The sequence below is a fragment of the Hypanus sabinus genome, chromosome 19 (genome assembly GCF_030144855.1).
Source record: "Hypanus sabinus isolate sHypSab1 chromosome 19, sHypSab1.hap1, whole genome shotgun sequence".
Classification (NCBI taxonomy): Eukaryota; Metazoa; Chordata; class Chondrichthyes; order Myliobatiformes; family Dasyatidae; genus Hypanus; species Hypanus sabinus.
In genome coordinates, this window is record NC_082724.1 from 35,118,433 (window position 1) to 35,138,594 (window position 20,162).

General features: G+C 43.0%; 1 long non-coding RNA gene across 1 annotated transcript in view; it reads left to right on the forward strand.

The window, feature by feature from the left end:
* The window catches only part of LOC132377877 (uncharacterized), a 29,865-nt gene extending 16,739 nt beyond the window's left edge, over positions 1-13,126 (forward strand). The window contains exons 2-3 of the long non-coding RNA XR_009506824.1: positions 2,110-2,536; positions 12,347-13,126. This is a non-coding gene — a long non-coding RNA (uncharacterized LOC132377877). The remainder of the gene's footprint in view (positions 1-2,109; positions 2,537-12,346) is intronic.
* Positions 13,127-20,162: the final 7,036 nt, after the last annotated feature.

Sequence of the window (20,162 nt, forward strand, 5' to 3'; positions counted from 1 at the left end):
ATATCCCCAGAGCCTGATGGAATTTATCACAGGTTATTCAGAGAAGCAAAAGAAGAGCTAGCTAGGGTCTTGGCCAATATTTTTGTGACCTTTCTAGATTCAGGTGTGGTCCTGGAGGAATGGCGAGTACTTAATGTTGTTCCTTTATTCAAGAAGGGAACAAGGCCTAATCCTGGGAACTGTAGATCAATGAGTCTCACATCAGTGATAGGGAAGTTACTGGAGAGAATTCTTAGAGATTGGATTTACGAGCATTTGGAGAAACATGGCCTAATTAGTGAGAGCCAGAATGGCTTTGTGCACAGTATGTTGTGTCTTACTAACTTGTTTCAGCTTTTTGATGAAACGACGAGGGTGATTGAGCGCTGTGGATGTTGTCTACATGGACTGACAAGGTAGATAATGGGAAGCTCATCCAGAAGATTGAGATGCATGGGAACCATGGTGAACTGGCCTTTTGGATTCAGAACTGACTTGCCCATAGAAGACAGAAGGTAGTGGTCGAAGGGACTTATTCTACCTGGAGGTCTGTGATTAGTGGTGCTATGCAGGGATATGTACTGGGACCTTTGCTGTTTGTGATGTATGTGACTGTTTGTGACTTGGATGAATTGACTTAGATGGGTGGGTTAGTAAGTTTGTGGATACTATGAAGATTGGTGGTGTTGAGGAAAGCTTAGAGAATGGCAAAGAATATAGTGGATATAGATCAATTGCAGATATGGGCAGAGAAATGGCAGATGGAGTTTAACCTGGCTAAGTGTGAAGTGTTGCATCTTAGTAGGTCAAATGTAAAGAGACAGTACACAGTTCAGGGCAAGACCCCTTACAGTGGTGGTGAGCAGAGGGATCTTGGGGTCCAAGCTCGTAGCTTCCTGAAGGTGGCTACAGAGGTTGATAGGGCAATTAAGAAGGCATGTGGCATGCTTGCCGTTATTACTCGAGGCTTTGAGTTTAAAAGTCAGCAAGTTACGATGCAGCTTTATAATGCTCTAGTTAGGCTGCGTCTGGAGTATTGCATCCATTACAGGAAGGATGTGGAGGCTTTGGAAAGTGTGCAGAAGAGGTTTACTGAGATGCTGCCTGGATTAGAGGGCATGTGATATAATGAAACGTTAGACAAAGTTGGGTGGTTTTCTCTGGAGCAGTGGAGGCTGAGGGGAGATCTGATAGAAGTTTATAAGATTATGACAGGCATAGATAGAGTATACAGACAATATATTTTTCTAGGGATAAAACTTTCTAATACCAGAGGGCATGCATTTAATGTGAGAAAGGGTAACAAAGGGAAATGTGAGGGGCAAATTTTTTATGCAGAGAGTGATGGGTGCCAGGTGTGGTGGTAGAGACAGAAGCATTAGAGACTTCTAAGAGACATTTAGATAGGCAAATGAATGTGAGGAAGGTGGAAGGATATAAATATTGTGTAGGCTGAAGAGATTAGTTTAGCTAGCTGCTTGATTCTAATTTAATTGGTTTCACACAACTTTGTGGGCTGAAAAGCCTGTTCCAGTACTGTACTGTTCTATGCTCATCTGGTTAAGTACATATCCCAGTTCTTATCCTGTAGCTAGATACTTGTCACCTCTTCAAGTCCTTGTCAGATTCCCCATTAGCTTATATTTGAATATGCTTTCATTCAAATCATTGTAATAAGATATGTTAAAAGGTCTCCTCAATTACATCTTGGAATTTTGCTATGATCTCAAATCTGGGTGTTCCAGATCCCTTCTACCAATAGAAATTATTGCCAAGAAGTCAGATTGTACCAGTTTTGCTGCATAAGAACATAACATCCACCTTCTAGATGGGATCAACCTAATTCAACACAGTGTCTGTGATGCTTTTGAAGGGAAATTTCAGAAAGGTTTTGTCCTTTAAAGATACATGTGCAATTAGACTGAAAGCAGAAACACATACTGTGCCTGCTGTGGAACAGATACAACTTGCAAGGGAGAAGCAAGGATCTCCCAGATTCATTGCACGAGCCATGACCCATCTCATGAGTGAGTGATAGGCTTAACAGGAGGTTCTGGGCACCAGGAATGGTGATGTGTGCCAGGCTAACATTACAGTATGGTTCTTTAACGTTTATGTTGCCTCCACCAGGAAAGAAAGCACCTGCATGGGAGAACATTCTCTAGTTTGAAGAGACAACCCTCCTCCTCATCAGTACAGCCATTTGAATCTCCTCAGAGACAAAGATCGTCTGTAATCACCAGCTAGACTTCATTCTGATTACCGCACCTTGTTATCTTGCTTGACTTCGTCTTCAGTGGACATCTTCATTTCCATATATGTTTCTTGATTGCTATACATATAGTTTTGGATCCATCTTTTACATGGGCTGTCTTCTGTTTTGTCATTTATTGGTATCAAGACAGCTCCTCCCTGATTTTTGCTCACTAGAGCACCAGGATGCAGGAGCATGGTACACACAAGGAGGGAAGAACGGAGGGAGAGGAGGTGGAGAGTAAATGATGATAGTAATGGTGACCAAAGTGTGTCATTGCTCCCAGCATCACCTCAGAGACTGGTGAGTAAATAGAAGATTGTGTATCATGGGTGCCACAATGAGTGGGCCGAGGTATGACATGACACTAGACACTAGAATACTACAGCACAGTATAGGCCCTTCAGCTCTTGATGTTATGCCAACCCATATATTCCTTTAAAAAAATGTACTAAACCCACACTAACCCATAACCCTTTATTTTCCTTTCATCCATGTGCCTGTCCAAGAGGCTCTTAAATACTCCTAACGTTTTAGCCTCCACCACCATCCCTGGCAAGTAATTCCAGGCACCCACAACCTATCTGTGTAAAAAAAATTACCCCTGATGTCTCCCCTAAACTTCCCTCCCTTAACTTTGTACATATGCCCTCCGGTGTTTGCTATTCGTGCCCTGAGAAACAGAGCACGATCTCCAGGCAACATCCTGGTAAATCTCCTCTGCGCCCTCTCCATAGCTTCCACATCCTTTCTATAATGAGGTGAACAGAACTGAACACAATACTCTAAGTGTGGTCTCGCCAGACATTTGTAGAGTTGCAACATGACCTCTCTACTCTTGAACTCTATCCCCCTATTAATGAATCCTAGCATCCATAGGCCTTCTTAACTATCCTATCAACCTGTGCAGCAACCTTGAGGGATGTATGGATTTGAACCCTAAGGTCTCTTTGTTCATCCACACTCTTCAGTAACTGCCCATTAACCCTGTACTCAGCCTTCTGGTTTGTCCTTCCAAAATGCATCACCTCACACTTATCTGGATTGAACTCCATCAGCTACTTTTCTGCCCAACTCTGCAGCCTGTCTGTATCTTCTTGTAACCTTCAACAACCTACAGCTCCATCCACAACTCCTCCATCTTTGTGTCATCCGCAAACTTACTCACCCATCCTTCTGCCTCCTCATCCATGTTATTTATAAAAATCACAAAGAGCAGGGTTCCCAGGCCAGATCCTTGCAGCACTCCACTAGTCACCGATCTCCAGGCAGAATACTTTCCTTCCACTGCTACCCTCTGCTTTCTTCCTGTAAGGCAATTTTTTATCCAAACAGCCGAGGTTCCACTGATCCCATGCCTCATGACTTTCTGGATGAGTCTCTCGTGGGGGATCTTGTCAAATGAGACATGAGACTACTGCCAGGGTGTGGGGGGGGGGAGGGGTCACCGGAGGTCGCAGAAGGGAAAGGTCCATGCATCTGTGTTGTCCCAGTAAAACAAGTGAAAAACATAAATGAATTAATTTGAATTGAATTGACGCACATACATGAGGAGTAAAAATCTTTACGTTATGTCTCTGTCCGAATGTGCAATGTACAAATTATAGTAATTTGTAATAAATAGTATGTACAGTAAGATATGCAACAAAACAGTCAATATCACCTAGAAATACAATTGTTTCAGTGTGAATTAATCAGTCTGATGGCCTGGTGGAAGAAGCTGTCCCGGAGCCTGTTGGTCCTGGCTTTAATGCTGTGGTATCGTTTCCTGGATGGTAGCAGCTGGAACAGTTTGTGGTTGGGGTGACTCGAGTCCCCAATGATAATTCAGGCCTTTTTTATGCACCTGTCACTGTAAATGTCCTGAATAGTGGGAAGTTCACATCCACAGATGTGCTGTCGTGTCCGCACCACTCTCTACAGTGTCCTGTGGTTGAGCGAAGTACAGTTCCCAAATCAGGCAGTGATACAGGAGTCAGGATGCTCTCAATTGTGCCCCTGTAGAAAGTCCTTAGGAAATGGGATACTTTGATAACTAAACTGATGTGGATGTACCACTAAGATAGTATGTTGAAGATGATAAGGAGTGTGTCCAACTCTGATTTCCCATGTCTCTTTTAAAAGCAAAAACGTAGTGTTTTGCATTCCACCATTATTGTATGGAGCCTTGAGGCTCAACAGTATGTTATAAGGGGTGATTGATAAGTTTGTGGCCTAAGGTTTTAGAAAACCTAGCACATATATTTTCCTTTTTTTGTAATTTATTTTTTTATTGAAGTTCATCATCAAACAAACATTTCCATAAGATGTATTTCAGACATTGTACATATATATGATATAATCATATATATCACAAAATCTACACAAAGTATTTATCTGAGGTATACACTTATAGAAAAAAGTGGAAAGAAAAAACAAGCAAAAGGAAAGAACTATGTACAAGTAGGGAGTGAACTTTTTTTTTACAGGTTCATTGATTTGTAAGAATAAAATCAGGCCTATGAGGCATTATTTAGTTAAACCATTTTCCCGGTATGAATCAAATTGTTCCAAATTTGATAAAATTCTCTTACGTTTTTGTGGTGTTCTACATATACCTGTCTGGACACGCCCCCTGCTGACTGCTTCTGTGGCTCCTCCTACAGACCCCTGTATAAAGGCGATCGAGGCCTGAGCCCGGCCTCTCAGTCTCCAGGATGTAGTATGGTGGTCACTCACTGCTTGTTCCTTCTTCCAGTCAATAAAAGCCGATATCTCGCCTTACGTCTCAGAGTGAGTTATTGATAGTGCATCAGTTTGATTGGATTTAATAGCCCATTGATATTAAAAGAAATGAATTTTACCTTGTCCTTAGCCATCTGTATTTATCCGTCAATGTACCATTGACATTAGAATAAAACTTAATCGATCTACTCTCTGAACAAATAAGAACCAAGAAATGCAAATAACAACAAAAATGGCAACGAACGTGTGATTCCAAGACTGAGGTCTCTAGTAGATGACCCTGCATTGAGCTAGAGGAAATGTCTAGCTGTGGGGGATAACCCATCCTACTTGTGAGTTGAGGGCCCCCAATGCAGTATTCATAAAAGTCAGTGAACAAATCCATTACACAGAAAAGATTTTCCTGTGTACTCCTCCTGTATATATACATACGTACACACACACACACACACACACACACACACATACATACATACATGCATGCACACATACATACACATACACACACACATTACATACACATATATATTCTCATTTTGGTGAGGGAAAAAGGAGTAAGTGAGAGAATTAAGAATAACAACTAAGTAATATAAAATCCACATCATAATAAGTATTTCTCGAGATAGGTATATCACCGTGTACTTTTGCTTCCGTTTAGCTTTTCAACATTTTTAAAGTTAGCCAAACCTTATGGCTCTTCTGGAGGGGGTGAGGACTGTCTTTGGGAAACTCCCGGTCTCTTCCTGATATATTTCTCTCGGCCTCCTCCCGACTCCTGCCTTCTCGATTCCCGCACTATTTCCCAAGCGAAGCGGGATAATTCCTCTGTCAGGCTTTCCCTCGTTTTGGTGATGCTAACGGGCAACCCTCTGGCCTTCATGTTTGTAGTTGCCTCTTCTACCGTCTGGTACAACACTCGAAGTTTAGCAGGGTACGGAGTTTGAAATCTAATCTTGTTTTACTTAAGTACTCGCTTTACTTCGGAGTATTCTTTGCGTTTCTGCAGGACTGCGGGAGGGGGGTAATCTTGGTCGAAATATATTAATTTATCGTCGTAAAACACTCTCTTCTTACCCCAGGCCCTTTGTAGAATCTGCGCCTTGGTGCTATACCACAGGAATTTAATTATTATTGAGCGTGGAGCACATATATATTTTTTTCAACATAGTACCCTCCTACATTTACACACTTAGTCCAGTGGCTGTGGAGCATACGGATCCCTTCTTTGTAGAAGTCGGCGTCTTGAACCTCAAGAAAGTGGTCCACAGCAGGGGTGATTGATAAGTTTGTGGCCTAAGGTAGAAGGAGATGAGTTATACAGCTCTCATTACATGCATATGCAGTTCAACTCTTTGAGTGATGTTACGTATCCCGTAACTGGATCACTTACCAGCAAAGATAGAGAGGTCCGTTGAAGTCTGATGTCACTATTTTCAAATGTTTTTATTTATAAAGGGGCACAAAAGTAAGGTTAATACAAACATTCAGATAATGCACGTTGTCAATACTCAATCTAAAGCGCGGGTATAGTAATAATCATCATTAAGAAATAATCTCGACTGTTGTCTAGGGGATAATATATTGTCCGTTGGAAATATAAAAGTCACTCAGAAGTCTGCAGGCTTCAGCCTTTTGGGAATCGCTGGGTTTCACATGTTGCGACAGAGAGAGAGAGATTGGTGAGAAAAGGAAAAACTTGCCGGGTCTTTATGAAGCAAATCCATTGAATCAGGGGAGCGGGCTCCCCCTCCCCGATGTTAGTTAAAAGCGGTTTTCCGTGATTCCAGCCACAGATTCCAATCCTGGAACCTAACACACGTGGCTTCTTCAAAATGGCTTCCTGCTACGGCGGGATCACTCTCGTGTCTTCTTGGTGCGTCTGAAGGGGCTCCCCCCCCCCCCCAGACCCTCCTTTATACTCCCTCACGGGGTCGCAGGTGTCAATCAGGTTGGGATGATGCAATCTCTCTCTCAACCAGCCCACTTTGCCCGAGGGTTTTACACGTGGTCTCCATGAGACAATAGTCAATGTCGCCTTATTTTGCATCCCGGTGGAACGCGGTACTTTGCACGTCTCTCTCTCTCCCACTTCCTGTGTCTATTCAGCACGTCTCTCTCTCTCCCACTTCCTGGGTCTACTGACCCCCCCTCAACTAGTGTTCTTGCGATTCTCACAAAGGAGGGGGCTGGGATCATAACACCTCCCCTCTAAAAAAAACGTTTTTACCAGCGGTTAAAACGGAGTGGTACACAGTCTTACAGGATTTTTTGAATCTAACACAATACACAAGCTTTTCTTTTCACAGAGTACTACTGTTATACATTCAAGTCAGTATCTAAACAGTTAATGATTACAGTGTCCCTTTCTTTAATATCTTAACATCGCGTACTGTACTAAAGTCCTGTAGCATCAGACTTCAATTCAATAACCACCATTTTTTTTTCATCAACAAAACTAAGGAGGTGTGATCTTAGTTTAGGTGCATCTACAAAAGTTTATGCGAATACTAATCGTTTCGGTCGTTTTACTTAACTGGCAGGTCTCCAAAGGGCTGTCTTTATTATTCACAGGCTTTGGTGCAAACCCGTTCAACCTGCTTTGCTGTTTAAAAATGGCATCCCCATTAACCGTCGCCTCTTTTCCGGCGAGTCCCCCCGTGGGGAACTTGAGTAATTTGGCGTGGTGAACTCCCGCCCGCCTCGTTCATCGGGGTTATTTTATCAACACCATGCCCCAAACTTAGACCATTTCCCCCCAATTCTTTAATCTTACCCAGGTGGCTAGCCCTTTTGTCAGTACCTTTCAGGCTATAGATTTTTAATTCGAACTCTTCGTTCAGGTAGCATTTCGAATGCAGCCTCTTCACACCCCATCCTGGCATAACAATAGAGTGGGGGGCCCCGCTATCTCCCGGCTCACTCTGTGAGCGATCTGCCAGGTTTAAGATTTCTTCCTTCGATTTGGGAACTACAGACTTTCCGTTTCCTTCAATAATAATCCTCATCCCCCGATTCTTAAATTCGGCATTAACTTTGAACCCACCTTTGAGTACAAACACCGGGGAACTCACACTTCCCACGGTTATCAAGGTTAACCCTTTTCCCACTGAACCAAGTCTATCTGACCCACAAGGACGGTCGCCCCGTTCCACTGAATCAGATACCTCAGACTTCTTCTGAACTCCGTTACCAGGTTCAGCACCACGTGCCTCCCCATCTTGGACACACTCAAACGGGACATTGGCCTCTTCTGGGCTTTCAACACCCGTGCCTTTTTCAAATTCTAACTTCCCCCGATCCTCCCAGTTACTCTCTGGGCAGCTCCCACCCGGGGAAGGCGCAACCCTGCGAGCTGAAACAACCTCCTCGGCCTTCTCAGCAGACTTCCTCAAGGCAAGGATACCCGTTCCCTCTAGGACTGCCCTCCTCTCATTATTGGGAACACCTTTAGAACTCTCAACTTCTTCAAACAATTCTGCCAAACCAAGCAGATCATCCATGTCCAACTCTGGACCTTTTAACAGCTTTATCTGTTTCTCATCTTTATTTCCTACCTCTAGGACCTTTTTCTTCGTTAAGGGCAGATCTAACTCCTCTCCCTTACCCCCTTTCACTTTACTATTCTTCGTCTTTCCACCCCTTAAACCCTCATGGCACAGGGTCGGTAAAGACGTCTCGGCCAAATCAAAACTGGCCAATTTTAAACTGCTCCCATTCTCAGCTGCTGCTCTCGACAGGCTGCGAGTGACCGCGCAGGCGGTATAGATCTTAGGATCTGAGGGAGTGGCCTCAACCCTCGCAGGCTGGGGGGTCAGCTTCACAGCTGCACCCCACATCTTCCCACCCGCTAGGTCGTTCCCCAGAAGGACATCCACGCCTTCCCCCGGCAACTCCGGCAGGACCCCCAGTTCCACTGGTCCCGACACCAACTCACAATTTAGAAGGACCTGATGCAAAGGCACCATTTTCCTATTCCTCTCAGGGCTACCTCTCCCTTCTGAGGTCCGAATTTTAACACCTTTCGGCTAATCAATGATAGCTCCGCCCCCGTGTCTCTCCAAATCCGTACGTGAATTGGTGGGCCCCCCTCCCTCAAAGCCACGGTGCTGTGTGACAGATAAATCTCAGACCCCTCGCGCACTCTGCTTACCTGGCACCCTCTTGCCGATTCTCTGACTACCACTGCACGCCCGATAGGGACCGCTGCTTTCCCTTTTTCTGGCTCCTTTCTCGGAGCAAAGCACCGAGATGCAATATGCCCTCCCCTTCCACAATTAAAACAGGTCAAGCCCGGAAATCTCTGGCTGTTTTGCCTTTCCCCCTCAACCTTACCACTAGCTCCCAGCGGGACCTCTGCCTCACTTGGCGGACTTCCTCGATCGTTCCCACGGTCTCTCTGGAAACTTTTATTCGAGGAAAACTTTGCCTTGTGGGTTAGGGCATATTCATCTGCGAACCTAGCAAATTCTGAGACGGACCTAGTCGGCCTCTCGTTCAATTACATCCGGATCTCCTCCGGAACACAACCTTTAAATTCCTCAATCAAAAGTAACTCCCTGAGATGTCCATAATCCTCGTCCACCCTTTCCGCGGTGCACCAACGGTCCAAGAGCACCCCCTTCTCATGGGCTAGCTCGGTATACGCTTGATTCCACCCTTTCCTTAAATTTCTAGACTTTTGTCTATAGGCCTCAGGTACCAATTCGTAAGTCCGGAGAATGGCCTCCTTTACTTCAGCATAATTCTCCGCTTCTCCCTCCTCCAGGGACAACGCCGCATATGCTCGTTGGACCTTCCCCTTTAACACACTTTGTAACAACGCCACCCACTGCTCTTTTGGCCACTTCTGATTTACTGCCACCTTTTCAAAAAGCAAGAAATAACTATCAACATCTGTCTTCTCGAACGAGGGTACCAATCTCAACTCCCTACTAACATTAAACTGCTCCGCTCGGTCTAACCCTTGATCTCTTTGCTCGTTCCTTATCTTCTCCATCTCCCAGTCATGTTTCCTCTGTTTCTCGTTCTCGACTGCTTCTAGCTCCTTTAGCTGAATTTCATGCTGTCTTTGCCTCTCAGCTTGGTCCTGCTCCTTTTTCACCTCTAACGCCTTTAGTTGGAGCTCATGGTCTCATGTCGCCTCTAGCTCCTTTAGGTGGAACGCCTGCTCCCTTTCTCTCTCAGCCCTTTCTTTCTCTCTCTCAGCCGCTTCCAGCTCTTTTAACTTAATTTCATGTTCCAACCTTAATTTCTCCACCTCTAACTGAACCGTCCCACTTGATGGTACCTTTTCAGGGATATCTTCCAATACCTCAGCTTCAAACACATTCTTCCCAATGTAATACTGGGTTATGGCCCTTCGCACCTCCCGCTTTTTCATAGATGACCTCACTTCTGCAAGGTTCAACCCCTTCGCCAAATTTAACAAGTCTGATTTGGTGGCTGCCTCTAGCGCCCCCACAGTCGGGTTTTTCATAAATTCACCCACGTCCATCTTTGCTGGTTTCCCGTCTGGCTACCCACGTAACCAGATTCAAGTTTTGGACTTACAAGCCCGATTCACTGGCCTCCCAATTTGGTGTCAAATCCCGAGACGAGAAACCCAAGTTGTTACGTATCCCGTAACTGGATCACTTACCAGCAAAGATAGAGAGGTCCGTTGAAGTCTGATGTCACTATTTTCAAATGTTTTTATTTATAAAGGGGCACAAAAGTAAGGTTAATACAAACATTCAGATAATGCACATCGTCAATACTCAATCTAAAGCGCGGTTATAGTAATAATCATCATTAAGAAATAAGCTCTACTGTTGTCTGGGGGATAATATATTGTCCGTTGGAAATATAAAAGTCACTCAGAAGTCTGCAGGCTTCAGCCTTTTGGGATTCGCTGGGTTTCACATGTTGCGACAGAGAGAGAGAGATTGGTGAGAAAAGGAAAAACTTGCCGGGTCTTTATGAAGCGAATCCGTTGAATCAGGGGAGCGAGCGTTGGTTCCCTCTCCCCGATGTTAGTTAAAAGGGGTTTTCCGTGATTCCAGCCACAGATTCCAATCCTGGAATCTAACGCATGTGGTTTCCTTCAAAATGGCTTCCCGCTACGGCGGGATCACTCTCGTGTCTTCTTGGTGCGTTTGAAGGGGCTTCCCCCCCCCCCAGACCCTCCTTTATACTTCCTCACGGGGTCGCAGGTGTCAATCAGGTTTGGATGATGCAATCTCTCTCTCAACCAGCCCACTTTGCCCGAGGGCTTTACATGTGGTCTCCATGAGACAATAGTCAATGTCGCCTTATTTTGCATCCCGGTGGAACGCGGTACTCTGCACGTCTCTCTCTCTCCCACTTCCTGTGTCTATTCAGCACGTCTCTCTCTCTCCCACTTCCTGGGTCTACTGACCCCCCGTCAACTAGTGCTCTTGCGATTCTCACAAAGGAGGGGGCTGGGATCAATGATAATGCAGGAAGTTTGAAGTTACTATCTTTTATGGTATTTCTGTTTCAGATAACTGAAAATTGTAAGTAAGCACTGTCTGAGAAAATTGATAACATTGGCCTTCGTGCAGTCATCCGCTACCTCGGGCTCAAGGGCTTATCACCCAGGGAGGTCCATGGGGCAACACTAGGGGAGGGTGAAAAATAAATGTGCTAGATTTTCTAAAATTGACTCCTTCTACCTTAGGTCACAAACTTATCAGTCACCCCTCGTAGTTTGGGTGGAAATATGCTGTGTGCAGTGGATGATCAAGCATATGCTTGCTGCCGTGAAAACATCAGGCACATTATTGCTGATTGCTCTCAGAGTGCGACTTGCACAATTTTATGCAGAAATATTTTCCAGTCCAATTTATCATGGGTAAAATCAAGTTTTGAGTCACATAACACTTAAAATTACAATACTATACAATCTAATTTCTTAGTGTGCTTGTGGTCATTAAAGCCAGAAAGAAACACAAAATGACCAAAGAGAACTGCAACAGACTTAGCGAAGAATAAAGTGAGATGCTGGATGATGACAGCTTTGTCACAGCAATTCGTTATTTTTACAGAGAGAAGTTAAGAGTACGAATGAGTTGACACATAGCATTGAGTGTCATTTCCAGGATACTGCCTTAAGGAACAATGGATAGTTTTAGCATATCTCTTTCCCCATATGCTAGTTGACAGGCTGAATTCTGTTTTTGTTTCAGTATTGCAGATGTTAAGTGGCTTGGGAAGTGCTTAAGAAATGAATCATGAGTACGAGCTGTACCATTGTAACTCCAACATGCTGTTTTGCATGTTGGAGTTACTGCAATCTCGTTGTCCTGAGCAATGACAATAAAGCTCTAACTAGCCATTTAGAATTGTATTATAAAATTGCATTGTAAAATTGTACATCTGTATTTTCAGGTACATCAGCATAACCACATGCAAAAAGGAGAGAGTAGTCCCTGCCTCAGGATATCCTTTGCATCTTTTCATTATGTTTGACATGGTGCCAGTGGCAGAAAGACGGCAGAGAATTCACAAGCCAGATCATTCACATGGGAATTAATACAGTACAAGAATTACAACCACAATGGCATACAACAGCAGGAGAGCTCAAGGCTGACTGGATGCTGCCCAGAAGATCATTTTAAGACTACCCTGGTCAAAATCTGTGGAAGACTGCATGCTGTGATCCATTAGTTAAACTTTTGTTTCACCTTTCGTTTGAAACCCTTCTCCCTTTAAATTTGCTTAAAAAAATTGAAGTGCCATATCTGGAATGTCAATGAATGCCATAGTAAAAGCCTACATTTGTCACTAAAAAGGTTCTTACACATGTTAGCCCTATTTTCTTGCAGTTTTAGGTGTCAATTAATATTTGAATTGATGGCAGTTGGGTGTATTTGATTACCTTTGCAAGGAAACTGCAGTGGAGCAAGCCAGCTGTTGATTTATGGAAGTTCTCACTGACTGCTGTGGCCCATCCTTACCATACTTTGTTGGTGACTTACACATTTTGATCAGCATTAAACTCACTATTATTTTGGCAGCATTATCCAGGACAAAGAGTGGCACAGTACTGTAATGGTTGGCACAATGCTTTACAGTACCAGCGACCCGGGCTCATTTGCCACCATGTCTGTAAGGAGTTTGTATGTTCGCCCCATGACCATGTAGGTTTCCTCTTGGTGCTCTGTTTTCCTCCCACAGTCCAGAAATTAGTTAGAGATTAGTTAGAGATTAGTTAGTGATTGTGGACTGTCCCGTGATTAGGATAGGGTTAAGTCGGAGGTTGCTGGGCGGTGTGTTTCAAAGGGTAGGAGGGGCCTGTTCCATGCTGTACCTCAATAAATAAATAAATAAATAGATAAATTCTGCCTGCCAGATGTATTTCCATTGATGCCTGATTGTTAGAGAGGCTGTACAATGGCGAATAGGTCTCTTTGGGCGGGCTCTTTATGTGTACCAGACACACTGTGCAAGTAAACAGATGGTAATCAAGAACATCCAACACCAAGGGAAAACGTTTCCTCCAACACATCACACATGAATGCAGCTCTCTTCCAAAAGTAATTCCAATCAGCCAGAAATCCTAGGGGTGTTCTTTCATTTGGTCTAAGAGCATTACTTTGTAATTATTAGTTTCATTAAACTTACTTTTAAATCTAATAGAATATTTACAAAATATACATGCATACTATATTTGGGACTATTTTCTCAAAGATTAATTTAGGTTTCATGAATTACTAGATTAAAATAGAAATAAAGATTGTCATTTAACACGATGAATATTAAAATCCCAAAGGTAAAATTAAAAATGTGCACCTCTGGCAGTTTAACAGACTATTTAATTTTCTTTGAATCTATTTCTTTGTTCCATGTGCTCACATACACTTCAGATTCCTTTCTTAGAAAGCAGCTGGTCTTAACAGTCAAGCTATGAAGGCAGACCAGACCACACTAGACAGACCCTGGCTAACTGATTAATCCAAAGTTTGCCCATGCAGTATTACTCAAATAGTTCCGCAAAATATCAAAAATAATCCAAATCCAGGTCAACTTCAAACATTGCTCCTTCTCCATTTTATGTTTCCATGCCTGCTGGGCTCACCCCCTCCCACCCCAAAAACGCTGGCCTCTCGACTTTGCTCTATTGCCAATCCACTGGCTCTGAAAATGTAAGAAAAAGTTCACCCTCAAATATCCCCTGGTTCTGATGCAACAATGAGCTGAAGCAACTGAATCTGATCCACACTGGACTATTCTCGACCTCCAGCTCTGTGACTGCACTTACCCTTTGCTGCTGAGCAGCTTCCAATATCTCATGACCCCGATTCATTTAGGAAATCAGGACGTGAGTAGTGGCCGAGCCATAAGACCATAAGAAATAAGAGCAGAATTTGGCCATTCAGCTCATCGAGTCTTCTCTGCTATTCCATCATGGCTTATTTATTACCCTTCTAAAACCCCATTCTCTTGCCTTCTCCCCATAACCTTTAACACCCTTACTAATCAATGACTTATCAGCCTCCACTTTAAACACAGCCCATGACTTGGTCTTCACAACTGTCTGGGCATTGAATTTCACAGGTTCCCCATCCTTTAGATAAGGAATTTCCTCCTCATCGCTGCCCTTCTATTCTGAGGCTGAGCTCTCTTGTACCACTTTAGGAAACATTCTCACCACATTCATTCTGTCTAGACCTTTCAATATTTGATAGGTTTCAATGAGATCCCCCCTCACTCTTTGAAGATCCAATGAATATAGTACCAGAGCCATCAATCGCTCCTCATACGTTAACCCTTTCACTCTGGATCATTGTCATGAACCTCGTCTGGACCCTTGCCAATGCCACCACATCCTTTCTTGGACAAGGGATCCAAAACTGTTCACAGTACTCCGTGTGGTCTGACAACTGTCTTATAAAGCCTCAGCATCACATCCCTGCTTTTACATTCTACTTCTCTTGAAATTAATGCTAACTTTGCATTTTCATTTCTTACCAATGACTCCACCTGTAAGTTAACCTTTAGGGAATCCTGGACAAGGACACCCAAGTCCCTTCGCACCCCAGATTTCTGCATTTTCTTCCCAATTATAAAATAGTCTACCTTTATTCCTTCTACCAAAGTTCATGACCATATACTTCTCCACACTATATTCCATCTGCCATTTCTTTGCCCATTCTCCTAATCTATTTAAGTCCTTCTGCAGACTCCCTGCTTCTTCAGAGCTACTGGTCCTCCATATATCTTTGTATTGTCCACAAACTTGGCCACAATGTCATCAATTCCTGAAATCCAAATCATTGACGTATAACATAAAAAGCAGTCCCAACACCGATCCCTGTTGAACACTACTCGTCACCAAGAGCCAGCCAGAAAAATCCCACTCTTTGCCTCCTGCTAGTCAGCCAATCTTCTATCCATGCAAGTATCTTTCCTGTAATACCATGGGCTCTTGTTTAGCAGCCTCACGTGCAGCACTTTGTCAAAGGCTTTCTGAAAATCCAAATAAATAGTATCCACTGACTCTCCTTTGTCTTTTATTTCCTCAAATAATTCCAACAGATTTGTTGGGCAATATTACCCCTTAAAGAAATCTCATCCTTAATAATGAATTACAACATTTTTACAACCACTGAAGTCAGGCTAACTGGCTTATAATTTCTTTCATATTGATTCATAAAGCCCCCAAGTATTACATGCTGGGACCTTGTCCAATATTACCCTTATAGTCTTTGACAGTTCTGATGATCACAAAGATTTAAAAATAGCTTATCTGTTGCTCAGCATTCAAAAAACTTTTCTATGAATATCATTATAGAGAATAGATAAAGAATAATACAATGAAAGAATATCACACTGTGAATGTCATATAATTATGAGTAGAGTAAGAGTTAACAATAATCCTTGTTAGACCTGGGACATTAATTCTGTTTCTCTTTTCACAGTTGCTGCTTTCCAACTTGATGAGTTTTTCCATCACATTTCTTTTTTTCTCTGGACATTTTCAAATAGCATACATTAGCTGTATTATTTGCAAATGTTTTAGAATATGTTTTAACAAACATTTTTGCTAATAATTTTTATTTTATTATAATTACCGAAACATAATCCAAATGTTTCCGAATATCTCCAATCACATCAGGAAACAACCTTTCTATTCCCCTGGTGGTCATTAGACTGTCAGTGAGGTCCGGGACAAAGCCTTAGGTTCCGTACCCGAGGCCAACTCCCTGCCCATTAACTGCTCTGCTTTGTAGGGTGGCCTCCAGAAGATTAGAAACCACATGGCTTCAAATGCCTGTAATGTCTGTAGTGATCCGATGGGAGAAGAAGAGGCATGGACCGATTCAAACCTGATTTGACCCAGTAATATTAAATAAGTATAAAGGTTTATGTGATAATTAAACACTTCACTGCTTGTTGGTTCTGAATAAGTGTCTTTCAAACAGCCTTTAGCAGACAACAAATAGGAAAGCAGATTAAACATTTTCAGGTCATATTTAATAATAAATGTCACAATAAAAGTGCAATTGAAAGCAGAAGATAAATGTGGATGTCACTAAAATAAATGAATAGAGTAGCAATGGTTGATAAATGAGGCAATATGTATAACTCATATCATGGTGAAACAGTCAGATTTGTATGCAGAAATGGCAAAAGTGCATTGCTGTCATATTTGCAAACTCAAATATACATCAGACCTGCAGCTTATAGTAATTGTCAGCTGTTGCAATCAACAGGCTCACTAAAATTAGATCGGTGAAGTGTGTGCAAGGAAATAAAATTGTTTCGAAGGTGTGGTTTTAAAGGAAATGGCTTACAGTTACACCGAGTATGGGCAGTCTACATTCAGAACAGAGAGACCCAGATGTATTTTCTCGATGGTGTGACTGGTGCAGATGCTGCTGACTGAAGCATTGTGGGAGAAAACAGAACATCAGGAACAGTGGATCAGCTGTTGGGGCACTGTACTCTGTGAATCACACGTTTGAAGCCTCTCTCTCATTGGTGGAGCAGAGTTTGTTGCTGTTTCTCGAGAACTTGGAAAAATTGAATTGATTTTATTTCTTACATCCTTTACATACGAGGAGTTAAAATCTTTATGTTATGTCTCTATCTAAATGTGCCATGTGCAATCATAGTAATTTACAATAACTTATAATAAATAGAACAGTCAATGTAACATAGAAATACTCTCAAATCAGTGTGAGTTCATCAGTCTGGTGGAAGAAGCTGTCCTGAAGAAGCCTGTTGGTCCTGGCTTTTATGCTGCGGGTACCGTTTCCCAGATGGTAGCAGTTGGAATAGATTTTGGCTGGGATGACTCGGGCCCCCAATGATCCTATGGGCCCTTTTTACAGACATATCCTTGTAACTGTCCTGAATTGTGGGTAGTTCACAACTACAGATGCACTGAGCTGTCCACACCACTCTCTGCAGAATCCTACGATTAAGGGAGATACAGTTCCCATACCAGGCAGTGATGCAGCCAGTCAGGATGCTCTCAATTGTGCCCCTGTAGAAAGTTCTTAGGATTTGGGGACCCACACCAAACTTCCTCAACCGCCTGAGGTAAAAGAGGTGCTGTTGTGCCTTTTTCACCACACAGCTGGTGTATACAGACTAAGTGAGATTCTCGGTGATGTGGATGCCAAGGAACTTGAAGCTGTTTACCCTCACAACCCCAGGTCCATTGATGTCAATAGGGGTTAGTCTATCTCCATTCCTCCTGTAATCCACAACCAGCTCCTTTATTTTTGCAAAATTGAGGGAGAGGTTGTTTTCTTGACACCACTGTGTCAGAGAGATGACTTCTTCCCTGTAGGCCACCTCATTGTTGTTTGAGATAAGGCCAATCAATGTAGTGTCGTTGGCAAATTTAATTAGCAGATTGGAGCTGTGGGTGGCGACACAGTCATGGGTGTACAGAGAGTAAAGGAGGGGATTTAGGGCTCCTGTGTTGAGAGTCAGAGTCAACATGACGGACTTTATCATTGCAAATCAGTGAATTGTTTTTGTTATTTCTCCTCTCTCACTGTGAAAGGGGACATCTCTCGGTCCCTTTATGAGGGAGAGCTAGAGAGCCAATGGCATGTTGAATTGTTGGCTGAATGATTAGTTTTTGTTACTGAGGGCTTTGCAATTGCTTGCTTGGTGGGTGGAGTGTGCTGATGCTTTATTTTGTGGAGGTGGGGTTGGTGAGGGTCATTGCTGCTTGTGCTTGGGCATGGGGGAGTAGGGGGGCCTTTGTGGTCCTAACATTTTTACTGTCATTAATATTTTGGGGCACTCTCCTGTTTTCATGAATGTCAAATTCGGAATCTGACTCAGGTCTACTATCACCAGCAAGTGTCGTGAAATTTGTTAACAGCAGCAGTACAATGCAATACATGACAAAATAGAAAGAAAAAAATCGCTTTATTATATTAAGCATATATATGTATATTAAATAGCTAGTTTAAAATAGTGCAGAACAGAAATAATAGAAAAGAAAAAGTGAGGTGGTGTTCATGGGTTCAATGTCCATTTAGGAATCAGATGGCAGTGGGGTAGAAGCTGTTCCTGAATCACTGAGTGTGTGTCCTCAGGCTTCTGTACCTCCTTCCTGATGGTGACAGTGAGAAGAGGGCATGTCCTGGGTGATAGGGATCCTTAATAATGGAAGCTGCCTTTCTGAGGCACCACTGCTTGAAGATGTCTTGGATACTACAGAGGCTAGTGCGCATGATGGAATTGATGAATTTTACAATTTTCTGTAGCTTCTTTCGGTCTTGCGCCACAGTACTGTAGTTGCAACACCATCCCCAACCCCCCATACCAGACAGTGATGCAGCCTATCATAATACTCTCTATGGTACATCTAAAGAAGGTTTAGAATATTTTAGGTGACAAACTAGATCTCTTGATACTCATAATGAAATATAGCTAGTGTCTTGCCTTCTTCATAGCTGCATCGATATGTTGGAACCAGGTTAGATCCTCAGAAATCTTGACACCCAGGAACTTGAAATTGCTCACTCTCTCCACTTCTGATCCTTCTCTGAGAATTAATTTGTTTTCCCTTGTCTTATCCTTCCTGAAGCCCATAATCAGCTCTTTTGTCTTACTGACATTGAGTGCAAGGTTGTTGCTGTGGCACTACTCAACTAGTTGGTATCTCTTGCTCCTTTATGCCCTCTCATCTCCATCTGGCAGTCTACCAACAATGGTTGTATCATCAGCAAATTTATAGATGGCATTTAGCACATTGTCATGGGAGTCGACGGAGTAGAGCAGTGGGCTAAGTATGCACCCCTGAGGTTTGCCAGTGTTAATTGTCAACGTGGAGGAGATATTATTACCAATCTACACCGATTGTGATCTTCTGGTTGGGTAGTTGAGGATCCAATTGCAGAGGGCCAGGTTCTGCAGCTGATTGTTCAGGACTGTGGGAACGATGGTGTTGAACGCTGAGCTATAGCCAACAAACAGCATCCTGATATAGGTGTTTTTTTTTGTCTAGGTGACCTAAGAGCCATGTCTGTGAAGTCTGAAAAGAACAAGAATTTCAGGATGCATACATTTCTCTGATTTATTAAATGTTATTATGGAACTATTGGATACGAAGTGTTACGTACTCGTGACACATGACAGTGGTGCCCTTGTCATGTGACTGGGGTTGAAGCTGTACTGGACTTGAGGTGATGGTCTTGTGATGGTGGAATGATGTCATTTTCCCACCAGTAGAGATCATGTGACGGGTTTTTTTTACAGGTTATAAAAGGTAGACCCCACCCTGTGAGGAGGGGCAGTTCGTGGCTGGATTTGCCAAGTTGACTTCATGCCACTGCGTGTTTGAAGTGATGACGCAGTTTAGCTGAAGGATGAAGTTTTTATTTAATGCCTAAAGTTTAAAAGGTTAATGCCAACAGGTTCTTTATGATTCTGTTAGTTCGAGGGAATTAGTGGAGAGTGAAGATTCAAGGTTGGAAGTTAAAGATCGAGGAGAATCGCTTTCTATGGTGAAACGGGGGCGACCTTTGTTTGATCCTTATTTGGAAGGATTTCGTTGACTATCTTCGTGTTAATCCCTAGGTTTACCTAGAAAGGATTGAAGGTAGTGGAGAAGGAAAGGTCAGTGCCTTTAAGCCGTTCTGTTTCGTAAATTCTTTGTGGGAAGTTCGACGTCGGGGATCGAAGCAAGCGACGTGAAAGAGAACCTAAATCGTCCTGTAAAGTCTCTCCTTTT